The sequence below is a fragment of the Larimichthys crocea genome, chromosome III (assembly GCF_000972845.2).
Source record: "Larimichthys crocea isolate SSNF chromosome III, L_crocea_2.0, whole genome shotgun sequence".
NCBI lineage: Eukaryota > Metazoa > Chordata > Actinopteri > Sciaenidae > Larimichthys > Larimichthys crocea.
In genome coordinates this window covers 38893526-38910286 of record NC_040013.1, presented here as the reverse complement: position 1 = coordinate 38910286, position 16761 = coordinate 38893526, and the positions used below count along the sequence as shown (strand labels likewise).

Below are 16761 nucleotides of genomic sequence, written 5' to 3'. Positions count from 1 at the left end.
CAATGAAGAAATACTCTCCAGTTGTGATGTAGCTAACCTCTTAGGAGCCATAGTAAACTAACTTCTTGCTACATTACACACCAGTATTTCCTCAGAGAACTACTATGAAGCTTGGCAGTATGGAAAGCAAATCCAGGTGCCTTGTAAGGTTATATATCCACTGTACTTTTAGCCAGATATTAAATTTAAAGAATTAAATATTATGGATGCCCCTAGTCTAGCACTGTGCCAGCATTTTTTGTGCTTATTTACAGTTCACTCAAGAATAAAATTCTATACGTAGAGCTCAATGGATGAACACTAATTTATTTGATTATGTTAAGCTAAATGATTTCTTCATATTTAGAAATGATATTTTCTAAAATGTATCTAACATGCAGAGAAAAATATTAGGCTACATGAGCAACAACATGATCCCACAGTATGGTCCAATGATTGGCCAGGTGTGCTCAGGTGTGTCGATGGGCGGGGCTTCAACTGTTGGCTAACTCTGGTCTTGTTTAACATGGCTTAGCATGACAAGTAATGGAGACAGATCTTCACTCAAACTTCTTTTTTGGACTATTAACCCAAAAGTCAAAGTTTCCAGGACTGTGAAGTAAAGAATAATCAGTTAGTGAAGTCACGTGTTGTTTCTCCTCTGGATACGTCACAGGGACGCGGTTAAAGTCACGAGGTAGGAAATTTACTGCCAAACTACTGTTGCAAAGTACTCTTGTTTTACAGCACATGGTATGTGTTTTCCATTTGTCATCACTACAGTCGGCGAATTAGCTCGTTTAGTCAATGACAGAAATAATCAATAATCAATGTATTAATATGGTGGTAAATATAATAATCGAGAAGAAATATTTTCTACAGGTGATGATGCTTTACTAAAATGTACTAAATTTGGGATGATTGATCAAAAAAATTAACATTAATAACTGATTCACCTAAAGTAATCAAAGCCATTGATTAAAAATGCAGCTTATTCGTTTATTTAGCTGCAATCTGTTTTAATTTCGTTGATCTTGCTCCCATATCAATGTGTGCTTAACACATAAAAGAGACCAACTGATTAGACTGACTGACGTGTTGGCAGAGAGATCTGGGGGGTTGACAGGACAGGACAGCTGTGATTGTGTTATCTTTGCTGCGCTTCATAAAGTCTTTTGTGTAGATACAGAAGTGTGAAGACCTCTCAGAGAGTTTTTTTTTACTGTACAACATGTGACTCTGTAGCAAAAGCATCTACGAATGTAGATGTGCCCATCCCTCTATAAGACCACAAGAGGGAGATACAACCCCACAGAAACTGAAGGGTTCTCTTCTTTCAGGCACAGTAATAGATACATTGACAAACACCAAACTGATATTTATGCAGAGCATTGCCTACACATGGATCTGCACCTGGTAAAGTGGTTCTCAGAGAGGGTTTACTTTAAATATATAGTATTTTCCAGTGTGTGACATTTATATTCTCATCTGCATAATAGTTTAACCAATGAGCATGAACAGTTAGATTAAAAGACTTTACTGCTGCCTTCAAACTAACTACACTTTTACACTAGAAATGTTTGTGTGTGTGTGTGTGTGTGTGTGTGTGTGTGTATATATATGTGCTATGACTGATCACACGTTTGGCACACAGAGAAAAGGTTCCCACACTCTCTCTGCTCTCTGAACAGAACACTGTGGGAAGAGAAGGAAGTGTGTGCGTGTGTGTTTCCAGTCTCCATCTTTAGACATCGGGACAATTATCAGTGTTTTGAAAAAAAAAAAAAAAGAACCAAGGAAAAAGAGACACAGTAGTAAGACAAGGATTTTAAAAGATAATAGAGTGAAGGTAGAGAAAGACAAATGAGAGATCTGGTTCCTTCGAATTCCATACCCAGATAACAAACTGGGTTTCTTATCTAGGACCAGTTTGGACAAACCTTCTCATTCACCGGTTTTTCTTTATTTTACTGTTACTTTCTACATAAACAAACCAACAACACTCTTAACATTCTCTCAGTCAGCTTCATGTGGTAGTCACCAGGAATGGTTTTCTAACAGTCTTGAAAGAGTTCCCATATACAGTGGTCCCTCGTTTATCGCGGGGGATACGTTCTAAAAATAACCCGCGAAATCCGCGAAGTAAGTTTTACAATTATTATACATGTTTTAAGGCCGTAAAACCCCTAACCACACACTTTTCTACACCTTTTTACACGCATTTTGTACAGTACTCCCTTAATTAATCAGGACGCAGAACACACGTGTGGTTCTCACTTAGCCAATCAGGACGCAGAACACAATGCGCGTTCATACTGTTACAGTACGCTGTAAAAAAAAGCATGCAAAATTACACTAAAAAAATCCGCAAAACAGCGAGTCTGCGAAAAGTGAACCGCGATATAGCGAGGGACGACTGTATGCTGAATACTTGTTGGCTGCTTTTCTTTCACTCTCTCCAACCCATCCCAAACCATCTCACACGGGTTTAGGTTAGGTGATTTTGGAGGCCAGGTGATCTGATGCTGCACTCCATCACTTTCCTTCTTTGTCAAGTAACTCTTGCATAGCCTGGAGGTGTGTTTTAACTCATTGTCCTGTTGGAAAACAAATGATTGTCCCCCTAAGCTTAAATCAGCTGGGATGGCACATCGCTGCAGAATGCTAGCCATGCCGGTTAAGCATGCCTTGAATTTGTTAATGTTAATTGTGGCTGATTAAAAGTTTTCTTAGTTACTTTCAGTCTGTGTGTGTTGGACAAATGGTATGTTTATGTGTGTTTTTGCACTGTGACCTTTCTTTCCTGTGGAGGGAGCGGGCAGTCCGTTACCCAGGGTCCTTGGCGGGGCCAGCTGTCAGGGCCTCTGTCCAGCGTTTTCCAGCTCAGACTGTGGGAAAGTGGGAACCCCGGTTTGTCCCACAAGGCTCGCTAATATCTAACAACCGCCCCCCTTTCTCATCCTGCTTCCTGGACCAAACGTCTAAATATAATATAGACCCAGGGCAGTGGATTTCCCGCCCTGTCCCAAAATATAAAACCGAAGTACTGCACTGACATCAAGCATGTTCTCAGAGATTTCTCTTGTTATCTTATTCTCTAATGTTGTATCAGTTCTGTAACATTGGTGGCATTTCAAAGTCATGCATGTCAACATGTCAAAGAAACTGCACCAAAGATTTGTCCATTTCTAGCAAACAGTTATATACCTAGATCCAACAAAAAAGGCACTTGCTCTTTGACGGAGCCCTTTGTAGTCTCTATGCTACAAACTTTTTGATCCATATGTAAGTGAAAATAAGTCTGTATGAATGTGACAAATGAGTTGGGTGCAACAGTGAGCAACTGTTCATGCATCCATTGATTCGCTAAACTCTGGCGGTAACAAAATCTGTTATCTCCTCTATTATTAGCAAAGAGCAGTGTACAAACAATATTTCCCTAGATTAGTGCTATTTTACATAAATGAATCAAGTGGGGTTTTTTTTGTTTGTGCAGCTTCCTTAAAGTGTCCTGCGCAGTTTGATATTTCTCCCTCTGTAATTTCTCAGTTTTTATGCTTTGTGGCTGTAAATAAACTAAGGGCCAAACCCAACCCGGATGGATGGATGGATGAATGGCTGGTTGGTTGCACGGCTGGCTGAGTACACACAGCACTTAACCCCATCGCTGAATACCACACCACCATCAGCAGCAGCAGGCCATTACTGTTCAGGAAATATGCTGAATTATTCAATCACTTCCTCTCTGCATTCTCTACAGGATGCACAGAGTCTATTGAAAATCACAGAAAGGGTGTGTGTGTGTGTGTGTGTGTGTGTGTGTGTGTGTGTGTCTTTGTATTGATGACGTGTGCACATGAAGGGTCTATGTGAGTGTGTCTTGTGGACATGTCATGACCTACATTAGGATGCTTTCTTGTACTTCTGAGATTTATAAGAAAATCTATCTAGTCTTCAAACTAAATAATAAAAATAAAAAATGTTTTGGTTTAGCAAAAGAAGCTTTTGCATGCACTGCTCTTATTTTTGACAGTAATGACATTGCTGCATGGACATGCCCTTCAAGTGCAGGTTCAGTTGAAGTTTGTCACAGAACATGTAGTGTAAGCAGACAGTATTTGCTACATGCAACTACTGTTAGTAGTAATGTACAGTCAATGTTGGAAGTAGGCTAAAACAGTAGTAATGGTCATTCAGAGACATTAAATGGCATGAGCAAATAGTAATATTTAATGGAGTAGACCTATATCAGTAATATCATGGTTGAGAGTGGTTACAGATGCAACAAAACACACCTCTGACCAGATCCATCATCTCTGACCACATGCCGAGTATGGCTTGAAACTTTCTGCTTTTCAGCCTGATGTTAAAGGTCCAATGTGTCCATTTGCAGAAATATACCATGTTTTCATTAGCGTATAATCACCTAAAAATAAGAATCATTGTGTATTTGTTACCTTAGAATGAGTCTTTTATATCTACGGACGCTCCACGAAGTCTGCCATGCTGAGCCGCCATGTTTCTACAGTAGCTCAGAACAGACAAACTAAACACTGGCTGTAGATAGGACCTGTTCATGTTTTGTTTTTTTTGTTTTTTTTGTGAGTTTCGTGGCAACCATAGTTTCTAGTTCACTCTAGGAAGAAGAGGGTGAGACAAGGAGGTTGAAATCAGCAACTACTTGTCTTGATGCCACTAAATCCTACACACTGGTCCTTAGCCATACTCTAGTTGTAATGCACAGATATTGTAAGAAGTGAGAATGATTGAAAAATGAAAGCACTGAACATAATCCAGGGTTCTACAGAATCACTGACTTTAGATAGGGTTGTCTGCCGACAGGGTTGCAGAATATATGATGTGATCATATGATATGATGTGATTCATTGGTTTGGGCCGAAGAGAGAAAGTAGACTTTGGTGCAAGATGTTTCACATGAGCATTGTGCCCATAAAATCTTGTGTTTTTTGGAATTGTCTTATTAGGATCCTCTTTCTGAACAAACCACACCATAGTTTGGTATTTCTATCACTTGGCCAAATAACCAACTAAAGTAGTGGGTGGGAACATTTTTGAACTAAATGGTTTATCTTCATTGAATACAGCTGCATCTCTGACTGGATGCCAACTTCTCGTTTTGACCACCAGGTCAGCAACAAATGCGCAATCAGCTAATCAACAGAAATCTACCAGCTAAAACTGGTTGTATTCGATGAAGAGACATAAATGCAATTGGCCATATTGACATAAGCCAACTTTGATTTGTACAGATGAATGAAAAGTGTTAGTGGATTGATAAGGGCTATCAAAACACTTTTCTGCAAGGTCGAGGTATTTCCTCTCAGCTCTTTAAATTCCACATCACCTCATAATTTATATGAAAACATCTGAATAGGAACTTGAATTGTGAGTTGCTAGAGTGAGAAAAAAGATGAAGACAGGATGAAAGAATGAGAGTGGGAGGGAGGGATGGATGTGAATTCCAGAGGGTAGGGAGAGGAGGTTTGTCATCCCAGCAGCAGAAACAGGAAGTGAGTTAAAACCTCTGTCCTAACCTTTTGACCCTTGCAGATAACATTCCCACCATCCCCCATCCCTGCAGCTGTGTGAAGCCCTCCCTCACTCCCTGGACCTTCTCCTACTTGTTTCCTGTACAAAAAGTCCAGCTCCATTAATCTCTGATGTGAAGTTTTTTTTTAGTTTTTGGGGTTTTTTATTTGTTTTGCCATGGTGTTACGAGTTTTGAGACTGTTTCAACCATGCCGCTGTTACACTACCAACGACAGATAATTCTGTTGAATTAGTTTACTGCAGGAAGTCAAACCCAACTGCTATCCTCAGAGCGACTTGTGCTATAGTTGTGATTGTTGTGTTACTGTTTATGTTGTTGGATACTTGAAGATGAGGTACACCCAAGTGTAAACCTACTGTGACATCACCCAATTTTGAAGCCTCCAGTTTGGCATAATGGATGTTGTCTTCTCCATTTGCTAAAGAAGTGACCACATTTGGACCAGAGCGTAGAACTGGCGGGTGACATACTGCGTTTGGTTTTGAATTGGGTTTCGAACAGGAAAAAAGCATCCTGCCTTGTGACAAACATTATGTTTGATAACATCTGAGGCATGAAATTGTCCATGAAATAACAGATTTGTATTGTATCAGCACTTCCTAGTTTCACAGTTCGATTGGAGTTTTGTGGGCCTGTTGTGTTGTGCTGAGATTTACTTATCATAAGGTAGCCATGCCCTAAAGCATACCCTGCTTTATTGTCTATTTTGCTCTAAGTAGGACCATAATCTACAAAATGAACATCATGCTGTATAGAATAAGACTTGGAACTAGTGATTGACACATAAAATCATTATGAAACTGAGATAATAAAGTATTTTTACTCCATATAAGATAATCATTTTTGCCAATGGAGCTGCCCCCTGCTGGCCATGCAAAAGGTTTAAGATATGCTCCAGTCTCTAATTATATAGCCTACTGTGGATATGTACACCTAGCTAAAACTAATGAGAGGCTGTAATAAACATCCATGAAGTTAATAATGTTTTAGAGGAGTAATAGTCATTTTGGAGGTTTTAGGGTGTAAAGTTGTTGAATTATATTGTGTTATAATAAGAGGTATTTCTAAAACTTTGCCTGAACATGGTATCATTTCATATGTCCACCTTGTCCTCATGCTTTCCTCTTCTTCACGCACACAAAACCCCAACTTCCTATCTGAGCTTATCTGCATACAAAAAGCCACAGCTTGTTCAAACATCCTTCCAGTACCAAAGCCATCTGAGTCAATTTTTTGTATTGGGTTATTGCATCGACCTTTCCCAGTATCATAGAATCTTTCTTGACTTCTTGTTCTACTATCTAGACATCTAAACCCCACTTGCCTTCTGTATTTTGTAATGTTTTAGACTCATAATTTACTGCCATAGTTAGGCAGACAAATTACATTAAGTGACTTTATTTGATTTTCAGGAGCTATATATAGTTTTCGATTGTGAAGTGTGATGTTTACCAATTCAAAATCATATTGACTTAACATCATATCACCAATTTTTACTGTATTATCTATGTGAGGTTGCAAAGTGTCAGCAACCATTCACTCTCCTGTGAATGGTTGCAGGAGACACACACACACGCACACCTCCTGGGCTGTTGCTCTGTAGCTAACACTGACCTGTGACCTTCTTTCATTTGTGTTACTCTGTTTTTCAGGCTATTGACAGCTATAAACCACCAATGTGTGTGTGTGTGTGTGTGTGTGTGTGTGTGTGTGTGTGTGTGTGTGTGTGTGTGTGAGACTGATCCCGCTTCACCCAGTGATGGTCCTTACCAACAGCAGAGCTCCAGTATCATCTGTGTAAACACAGAAGAATAGCCTTCAGAGTGATTGACAGCTGTATAGTTGTTTGACAGACAGGAGGTTTTGTCCGTAAGGGTCTTTGAGAATGACTTACAGGGCGCACCAAAACAGTGCTTGTTGTATAGAAACAACAGGGGCCACAGTGAAGATGCACAAGTTGGCGAGGGTAGGGGGTCGGGCAAGGGGGAGGGCAGCTCTTCACCTCTGGACGCCCACTGCTTTAACAGCAGGGTTAGAGGTCGCGGTTGGAAGTGGCATCACTCATCAGCTTGTCTCATCACTGGAGTGGAGGAAGAGAGACTTTCTTTGAGTAAAAGTACACTTGTTTATTTCCCTCATATATATTGATAGATATACCAGTTAGCAAATGGATGTTCACAGCAATGCCAGTTTTATTTATCTAGGGGGACCATGGGACCTTTAGGAAGAGACAGCAGGTCAGCAGTATATACCACACAGAAGTGGTACACGTCATCTGAAAGATGGGAACATAAAGATTAATTTGAGATGCAGCTCAGCACTGTGTCAGATGTTTCTAGTGATAAATCTGTTATGAACATTGTGTTTTTTATGTCTCATATGTGTTGCAGCAGTTTTTTTGGTTCATACCATTTGTTATCTATCAAAGGAAAACTCATGGCTATCCATACTGCACATTTTCATTTAGATATCTTGAGGTCAGAAGTCAAAGGACCTCTTTGAAAATGGCCATGCAAGTTTTGCCCTGGTCAAAATTTAGCCTAAATTTGGAGCGTTATTTCACCTCCTTCCCAACAAACTAAAATAACATGGTTGCTACCAATCGATGCCTTTGGTCTTCTAGCTTTAAACTAAACTAGACTAAGCACGCGTCAGAAAGACCATAATGTCGACCAAGCACGTCGTGGCATCCCTGTGGGGCTGAAAAGGTTAAAATAGGCATTCATCTATATATTATTGACCAAATTATTACCAAAACTGTCCATTGTAAATATACATCACAGTTTACAGATTTCCAGATTGTTCAATGATTTTAATGCAAGTTCTATTTGCTATGTGAATATTCAGAGTTGTTTTATTGAGATTAACAGTTGTGGCACTAATTCTCCAGTCTGTGCCATTAAAGCATTCCAGAGAAAGAAGGCGCAACAATATGATGTAATTAAAAGAGTACCAAAGGTCAAACCAACAAAAGTGTCATGGAACACCTACTAGTAATTAGTACATTCATTTGACAAATGTTTCAGTCTCTTCATTACTTCTAACAGATCTGATTCAGTTTCATTTATACAGTGCCAATTCATAACAAAAGTTATCTCATGACACTTTCCATATAGAGCAGGTCTAGACCGTACTCTTTATAATGTTATCTACAGAGACCCAACAATTCCACCATGAGCAAGCACTTGCCGATGGTGGCAAGGAAAAACTTCCTTTTAACAGGCAGAAATCTCGAGCAGAACCAAGCTCATTGGTGGACGGCCATCTGCGGCGACTGCCTGAGTTCAATGGAAGCATCAGTGATTATTTAAGTCACATGATTTAATGATACGGTTTGGATTTTTTTTCACCCCAGCAAAGTGTAAAAACTTTTGTGATACTTCGACTTTCTTTTGACAGATTTACGAAAGACATTAAGTTTCAAGCTGATAGAACAATATCAAGTATGTTTTTGAGCTGTTAAAGAAGATCTCAGACCTTCAGCACTTCAAACACAACATTAAGGTTAAAGTAAATATTTCAATTTTAACATTACACTGATCATGATGATGTTAATTAACTATTCATCCAGGCACCCCAACATACTCATAATCACATAAAGACATGATGCGGCAACACATTTCTACTGCCTGATAAGTGCCAAACCTACAGTACAATTCATTAAATGGCTCTTTAGATGCATACATGGTCCATTTCACCAGATGGGTCAGAGGTCAGGAGAAGTGGACAGGGACAACCGTTTTCCAGCAGCAGGTAAAGAAGCCCAAACAAATGCTGGGCAGTGGACTTGAACCAGCAACCGCTTCGACTCTCAGGCTACCAGGTCAGCTCTGGCATACATCAGACCAGAGGCTGGTGAATGGGTTTATTGGTAAAAGCTTGTGGAGGGAAACGTCCATGCATTATTTATTTTCTCTATCACACTTTTAAAACACACACACACACACACACACACAGTCTACTGAGTGTTTATGTGTCACAAATCACAGAGTGCGTTCATTTCCATGATATGTGTGCACTTTTATCTGTGTGTTTGCTCGTGTATGTACACAGGAGTAGATACAATGTGTGTGTATGTGTGTGTGCCTCCAGAGGGAGGTGTGTAAGGGTGGAAGATGCTAAGAGCTCTGCTTTAATGCACTTTGATTTAAGATGATGAACAGAAAGGTTGTGCTTTTGGTTTCTTTTTTTCCTTCAAGGCTGCATGTGCACATAAACATGAACACATTCAAACACACACACACACACACACACACACACACACACACTTGTGTGTGTTGTTTCTCTAATAATCCCTCTCTCCTCATCTCTTTTTGTGTGTCTCTTGTGTGCACACACACACACACGCACATCTGTATCCACTGCTCTGGGAAGCCATTAGTGTGACCCAGCCTTGATTACTTATTTATGGGCCCAACAGAGTAAAGTGAGGGGAGTGGAGTACCAGGGGGCCTCATTTATAAAACTGTTGTTTGACTTCACCCACATCTCACCACACTTCATTTTATAATTTCTAACAATGTCAGCAAATAAAAATAGATTATATAAATTGAGTTCTATCCATAGCATTCAAAAGTGGCTAATTACTCGGAAACAGTCTAGACATGTTTTGATTTGGTACCGGCTGATCAGATAGATGTGAGGTGGGAGGGGTTATTTCAGGTGTGCTGGGTTCTAGAAGTAAAATTGGAGCACTTTAAAGGCCCAAATAGACATGACATGAAACATCAGTAAGTCAGTACAAAAGATGACTGTGTTAGACAAAAGTCAAAGGTCAAGCTGGGCTGTTTGCATCAGTTGAGCTCAACATCCAATCCTCCTCTTTTGCTCTTTTCGAATCACACACAGGGCTGGTCTTCATAATAACCTCTTGAATTCATGAACGAGACGTTGCATCTTCTGCAACAGTGAAGTTAAAAAGGGTTTCCTCTCCTGCCAAGTAAATCATTAAAAAGACACAATCACAAACATCATTGAAACCACTTCTCATAAATACAGTGGATTGGTAGATTCTGATATTTCATCATGGTGGAGAAACAAGGGGAAGGGCAGGAAAATCAAGAGTTGGCGAGCATGAGATGAATATTTAATCATTTATCAGAATCATATCAATTCTATCATATATAATATACCATTTATATAATTTATAACACATTATCAGTGTATTCGCTTGCCAGATTCACCCAGACGTGCAAAAAATAGAGCAGGTCGCAATTCTAATGCTTGTTTAACATGGTTACAGATAGGCACTTTGGGGCACTCCTGTGTGTTCCTGGCATTATACTTTACAAAGATGTACATGTTGCTGCTTCTTTGCTGGCTTGTGTGTGATCTCCATATCTTCACTTGAATGGAAGTGTGCGTTGTGCAGTCACCAGGGCTAAACTAGCTGTTGATGGTCAGTAAATATCTCTAAACTCTATGTTAGCCGCCTGTTTTTACATGTTAAAAAAACGGAAGCTATGAGGTGAGTATTAAAGCTTTGGAGTTGTTTATAGATTAGAGTAATTAAAAGTAATGGGAATAATCAGCAGAGCCTATATTTGATTCATATTCTATGTCCAAACAACATAGAAGATGACCTCATCAGGTATATCAAATTAATATTGTGTCACTTTTGTGATAAGATCAGTTGCATGTTAAATCATTAAGTCACGAAATGCACATTTGTTCTGTTTGGAAACTCCGTTTTATTGGTTCATCTTTAGCCAAGAGGGTAGCAGCAGCTACACCACACCAAGAGGAACAAAGAAACCAAATCAAAAGACAAACAACCACAACATTGGTGCTCTTCATCTCCCCTGACCACTGTAAAATAAATACTTCATTCATCAACACCATCCTCATGATTATTGTTAACCGCCATTGTTGCAACCATTTAAATAAAAATCCATGAAGCAATATCAGCAGTGAAACAGAAAGTGTGAAATGCATATTGTTCCATATATAATATATTCATTTTAGATAGATTTCTATATATATTTGTTCCATATACTCTCCTTAAATTCTTTTACAACATACAAGATGCCAATTTGTACCAAAAGCGATGCTTGCTAAGACACAAGAGGAGAAGTTTACTGGTTATAGTGGCAGCCTGCGTACGTACAGCATCAGACAGGTTCCTGACATGAGCTCCGGTCATGAGGGAGGAATGTCGGAAACGTTTGGAAACATTTGGAAATCTTGGGATTAAAAGATTTATATATCGAAAGGCTTTATTTGTACACATAGATACACACAGTGTAGACAGTGCAAGTGAGGTGTGGAAGTTGTACACCATTATTGAGTGTAGTTTCTGACAATAACATGAGCAAAATCCTTCAAAACTTAAAACTGGTAAAACTCAGTTTTCCGTTGTAAGAGGTGTCCTTTAATCTTGTTAAGATGCGTGTCATTTCCCTTTTATTTATTGAGTACCAGAAACAGTCAAATGTTCATAAGATAATCACCTTTTGAAAAATAACTAATTTAAGATGCAAATCAAGTTGATTCACCCACAATGCACTGCCTGTACCACTGTGTGTATATGAGGTACATATAAAACATTGTATACTAAAGAGGTTATGATTGGACAACTGTCACTGTAGATATTTTAAAGCTACTTTGAACACAGATGAAACATAAGTAGTTAAAAAATATGCAGTTTCCTCTGTAACATCATCCAGCTCAGACAGAAAACAATCTGGGTACAAATGTTCCTCAAGTCATCTCCCCAAGCACCAAGATCTGACTGAAATCATCCAGCCAATGAAGAGGAGACTGTGTTTTTGTGTGCATGTCTATGTGTGTGTGTCTCTGTGTAAAACCCATCTGAGGCCATGACCACAGTAATGCCAATGAATTTGAAAAGTTTACGTTTGCATTATTTCATTCAAACACCACAACAATAGAAAAGTGTTTTTGTTTCTTCTATCAGGCAAACCCGTCGACCCAACAGCATCTGCAGATGGCTGCCAAGAGGTTTTTCTGCTGCTTTTTAAGCGTTGTTTATCATTCACAGAGCATGCATGCAGGATAGAATGTGCCAGCTAATTATCAAAAATGGCTCCTATGACAAGCATACATCAGCGTTTCCCTTTTGTCTACACTGTAACGTGGAAATTTTCAGTGTATCCACTTGTTCTTGTGTTGGGTGGATGAAAAGATTTGCTCACACTTAGGGAAAATTTTCAGATTCATCAGCATTAATGTGGACATGTTGTCAACCTAGGTGATTTGCATTAATAATCAATCATTTGTATAGATTATGATTTTTAGTTGCCAATACTTCTAATAATGGTAATTATCATAGGTACAGTAACATTAAAAGTGGAGAAAGTTGCAACATAAAAAAAAAGGGGAAAAAAGCCATATTAAAATTGAGCATGTCCTCCACAGTTGCCAACCCGTCTATCAAAGTGAAAGCAGTGATGAGCACAGAAACATTTGGGACAACATTCATACAGAACATTAAAATTATTCAAATAAACCATACTTTGTGAGTTGAACAAATATTTAGGTTGCTATATTGGGAGTTGCTACATTTGTTGGGAAATATCCTCCTCCTGCATAAAAATGTGCAACGTTTTTAATAAACTGTTGCTGATTTTTATTTTTTTTTTCCGAGTAGTTCTGTCCAGTTACAAACTCTTTCTTAGCCTTAAGGCCTTAGTATGCTTCAAAAGTACAAGCTGGTACAACGCATCTACAGGCAATTGTTTACACCATGTGGATCAATGTAAATGGCAATGAATCTTAAAAATCGAAGGCATTCATAGGTTTTTATATATGAGGAAATGAAAAAATTATGAAAAAAAGACCTTCAGAGAGAAGTTCATACCTTGCCTACTTTCACACCTCTGCACCATATGATTTTTGGACTGTCTATAGAAAAATGATCTGATAAAGGCATAAGACACTGTTAGAAACTAACAAACAGTCTGAAACTGTCGGTAACTGTCTGAAAACTATCAAACTGACAAGCATTTTCTTAGAAGTAGGGTTGTTCCGATACCGATGCCAGTATTGAAAGTGCATCCAGTACTGCCTAAAATGTGCCATCGGGTATTTGGCGAGTACGTGTGTCCATGCAACAACCGATACCACATAGCTTATTAATCCCTAAACAGGTCAGTGTCCTATTTTTTCCCCAGGATGGCAAAGTAATGACTCGCCCTACTCTGATTGGCTTACCCTAGTATTCTCACCCTAACCCCTATTAGTATCAGGAATGAACAGTATTGAAGCATACTGAGGCCTTAATTTTAAAGCGTATCAAACTATTACATGCAGAAAAATGCTACAGCAACTCTCTACTGCATGCAAGAGTGATCACAGCTGCACCGATGTTGCACACCTAAGAAGGATTGTTAGACAAATCCAAATTCTTATTGCTTTTGGACCATCAAGAAAGAATAGGGAAGCTTAGCTTCAGTGTTAGAGATGTATTTGGTGTCAAAAACATTCAAAAACCAATCAGCCATAATTCTGAGAAAAACTACGGGATGTGGTAAAAATTGATGCTAACATTTGTCTTGTTCAGTATGTGACATCAGAGTTGCCCCAAAGTTTCTGATTTGATCACAAACTGGACTGTAAATAGTAAATATTTGCTATAATGGAAAACAGCCGCAAAATATCAATCTCATAGAAACAAAATAAACCAGAATAAAATAGTTATACCGTTAAGCCCCATATTACATATAAAATATATCAAGAACATTTAACAAATCAGGTCAGTTGTTGTGTGTGTCTGTGCTTAGGTGACACACCCAGACACAGACACAGAAAAGCCCATATGCATCCAAACATGAACACACACACACACACACACACACACACACACACACACACTTTTAAAAACATGGTCATGCACACACCTGATGCTGTGTGTGTGTTGTTTATATCAGTTTGAATCCCCTCTTCTTTCAAGGAGCCATGCACTGTTGATTTGATTTTGAACTGTGTACCAGAATGTTGAGTAAGTTTTAGTAAAAGTCATTTAAGCTCTTTTTTTCTAGAGCATATACGTGATCTTCATCTGACTTAATGGCGGCATCAACATCCTCTCTTTCCTTCCTCCATCCAACCTCTCTCCTTTCTTTTTTCCTCCAGCATCCATCTCTCTCCCCATCAGCTGTCCATCTGCCAAACACCACAACTACACCATCCTGTCCCTCACTTCCCTCCCTCCAACGCTCCATTCTTCTTTGGCCCATTAAGAGCTATCATGAAGCTAATTGCCTGTTTGACAACTCTCTGTGGACCAGGAACTGGAGGCTTTTAGCCCTCTGAGCGTAAGAGGAGAGATGGACGAGGCCAGGAGGGATCTATGGTGTGTGGGAAAAATACGCCTCTTGTCAGCTGGCTTTCATGGGTCGGGTTAGTTTGTAATTGTTTTTTCTTTTTGTACTGTGGTTATTTAAAAAGACAGAATAAGAATCGTGTGTCACTTGCTGGAAGATATTCATTTACACTTATATACGCTGGGACATCCAGCATGGAGGACTCGGACATAGATATATCTGAACCTCAGGAAGTCCATAAAGATCTTGGGCCATATTCGCAAAATATCATCCAAGTTTGAGCTTCTGAGAAGAGGTGGGCTTAACCCTGAAAGATTGTCAGAATATCCAAAGGTCATCAAAGCTGCAGAACAAATTTTTTCCAGTGGATGAATAGCAGATTGTTGTGCAAACCTTGATCTCCAGGGTAATTACATTGTTTGACGTGTTGATGAGGCAATTGCATAACTCAAACACCCAAAAATACCCTGGCAAATGCGCCAATATCTTTTTGAAACGTCCAGTTTATGTTTTTTCTTTCCCAAAGTCTACACATTACCAGCAGCCAACAGCAAGTCTTAGTCCAGAGGACTTTTAAGCCACCAACACTTGAGACTTAGGAGCCATTTTTGAATTATTGGCATGTCCGTTAACTTTTTATGCTAACTCAGTCTTCTATTTACCTTCAAAATGTTTTGTGAATATGACCCCTGGATCAAAATCTCATTAACATCATGGGTTAGCAAGAACTCTGGAAATCCTGAGACTGCGACTGGGTCAGTTAAGAAGTAAAATGTCCTAAAACTGAACCTATTATAATTTTATTGAAGTAAAATAACTGTCCAGCTATTGTAGGTCTGTTCAACCAGGTTGATCATTTATACTTTTCAATTTCTTCACTGTACTTCAGATTGGATTGGTCAGATTGGCGTTGATATCGGATTGGTGTTGATGTCAGATAGTTATGAATCAAGGAAATACGGCTACTGTTTTTCCAAGTCATTTTGGATAAAGGTAGCAACTGACCAAGACACAGATTGTTCGGAGAAAAGAACCATTGAATTGTGGATGGGAGGAGAGTAGATTAAGTGTGGTAGAGGAGGGGAGAGAATGATGGAGGTGGCGGCAGTGAAGGAGGCGGTCAGAGGAGGGAGGTTGGCGACAGACTGACTTCGGGAAGAAACCTGACCAGACCCTCAGAGCTCCACTGAAGCTGCACGGCTAAAAATAAGCAAGGGAGGCTTCTTCTGCTGAAAAACAACAACCAACAAGGTCTACATACACAGGTTGTTGTACAAGTAGGAGGACACACACACACAGACACACACACACGCTGCCTAGTCGCAATGGATGCCCCCTCCCTCTGGTTAAATAATCCCCCATTCAGCTCTAGGCTGCTGGGGAAAACATTGTCTACCTCACAGTGCTTTTCTTTACAAAGGAGCTTAATAGCATTGAAATTCGTACAGTGCATGGTCCCTTTTTGGTGTCAACTGTTGTTACAGGTGTGTTACAAGTGTCTGTTCTCACTCTATGCCTCCGTGCTTTGCCGAGTGTCCGTCTGATATTCACCACGGCAAAACATTGGTTTCTCTTTCTTCCATCTTCAACCTTGTCTGGAGTTTCTTAACGTGCTTTGTGTTGGAAGTCCTCAATCTTCCGTGCTTCTTCTGATTCTCTCTTACTGGGGAACAGAAACTCGTTTGGCATAGGCCATACATGCCACCACAGGCATCTTCCTTCCTAATTTGGTCCTCGCCCATCTTTGCTCGGTGCATTTTCTTTTCAAAGGGTGAGGAGGAAAGAGGTTCAGCAATAAATAAATAGATTTTAACACATCCAAACCACAGAACGCGGAGAGAGGTGATTCTGTCTGGAAGTCTTGGTTAAGGTTGAAGGGCAGTCCAGCATAGCAAACAGCTTCTTCTTCTTCTTCTTCTTCTTTCT

The 16761-nt window shown here is 39.5% G+C and overlaps 1 protein-coding gene and 1 long non-coding RNA gene across 4 annotated transcripts in view; one reads left to right on the top strand and one right to left on the bottom strand.

Annotated features, from left to right (window-relative positions):
• The first annotated feature begins 443 nt into the window (after nucleotides 1–443).
• Nucleotides 444–16761, top strand: part of LOC113745677 (uncharacterized) — a 62980-nt gene continuing 46662 nt past the window's right edge. For both annotated transcript variants that reach the window (XR_003462316.1, XR_003462315.1), the window contains exon 1: nucleotides 444–676. This is a non-coding gene — a long non-coding RNA (uncharacterized LOC113745677). The remainder of the gene's footprint in view (nucleotides 677–16761) is intronic.
• LOC104924115 (protein sprouty homolog 3) overlaps nucleotides 11222–16761 on the bottom strand; it is a 24899-nt gene continuing 19359 nt past the window's right edge. The window contains exon 3 of one of the 2 annotated variants that reach the window (XM_027278185.1): nucleotides 11222–13350. The gene's annotated coding sequence lies outside the window, so the exon portion shown is untranslated. Of the gene's footprint in view, nucleotides 13371–16761 lie in introns of both variants that reach the window. The other variant, XM_027278186.1, reaches the window with a different exon arrangement.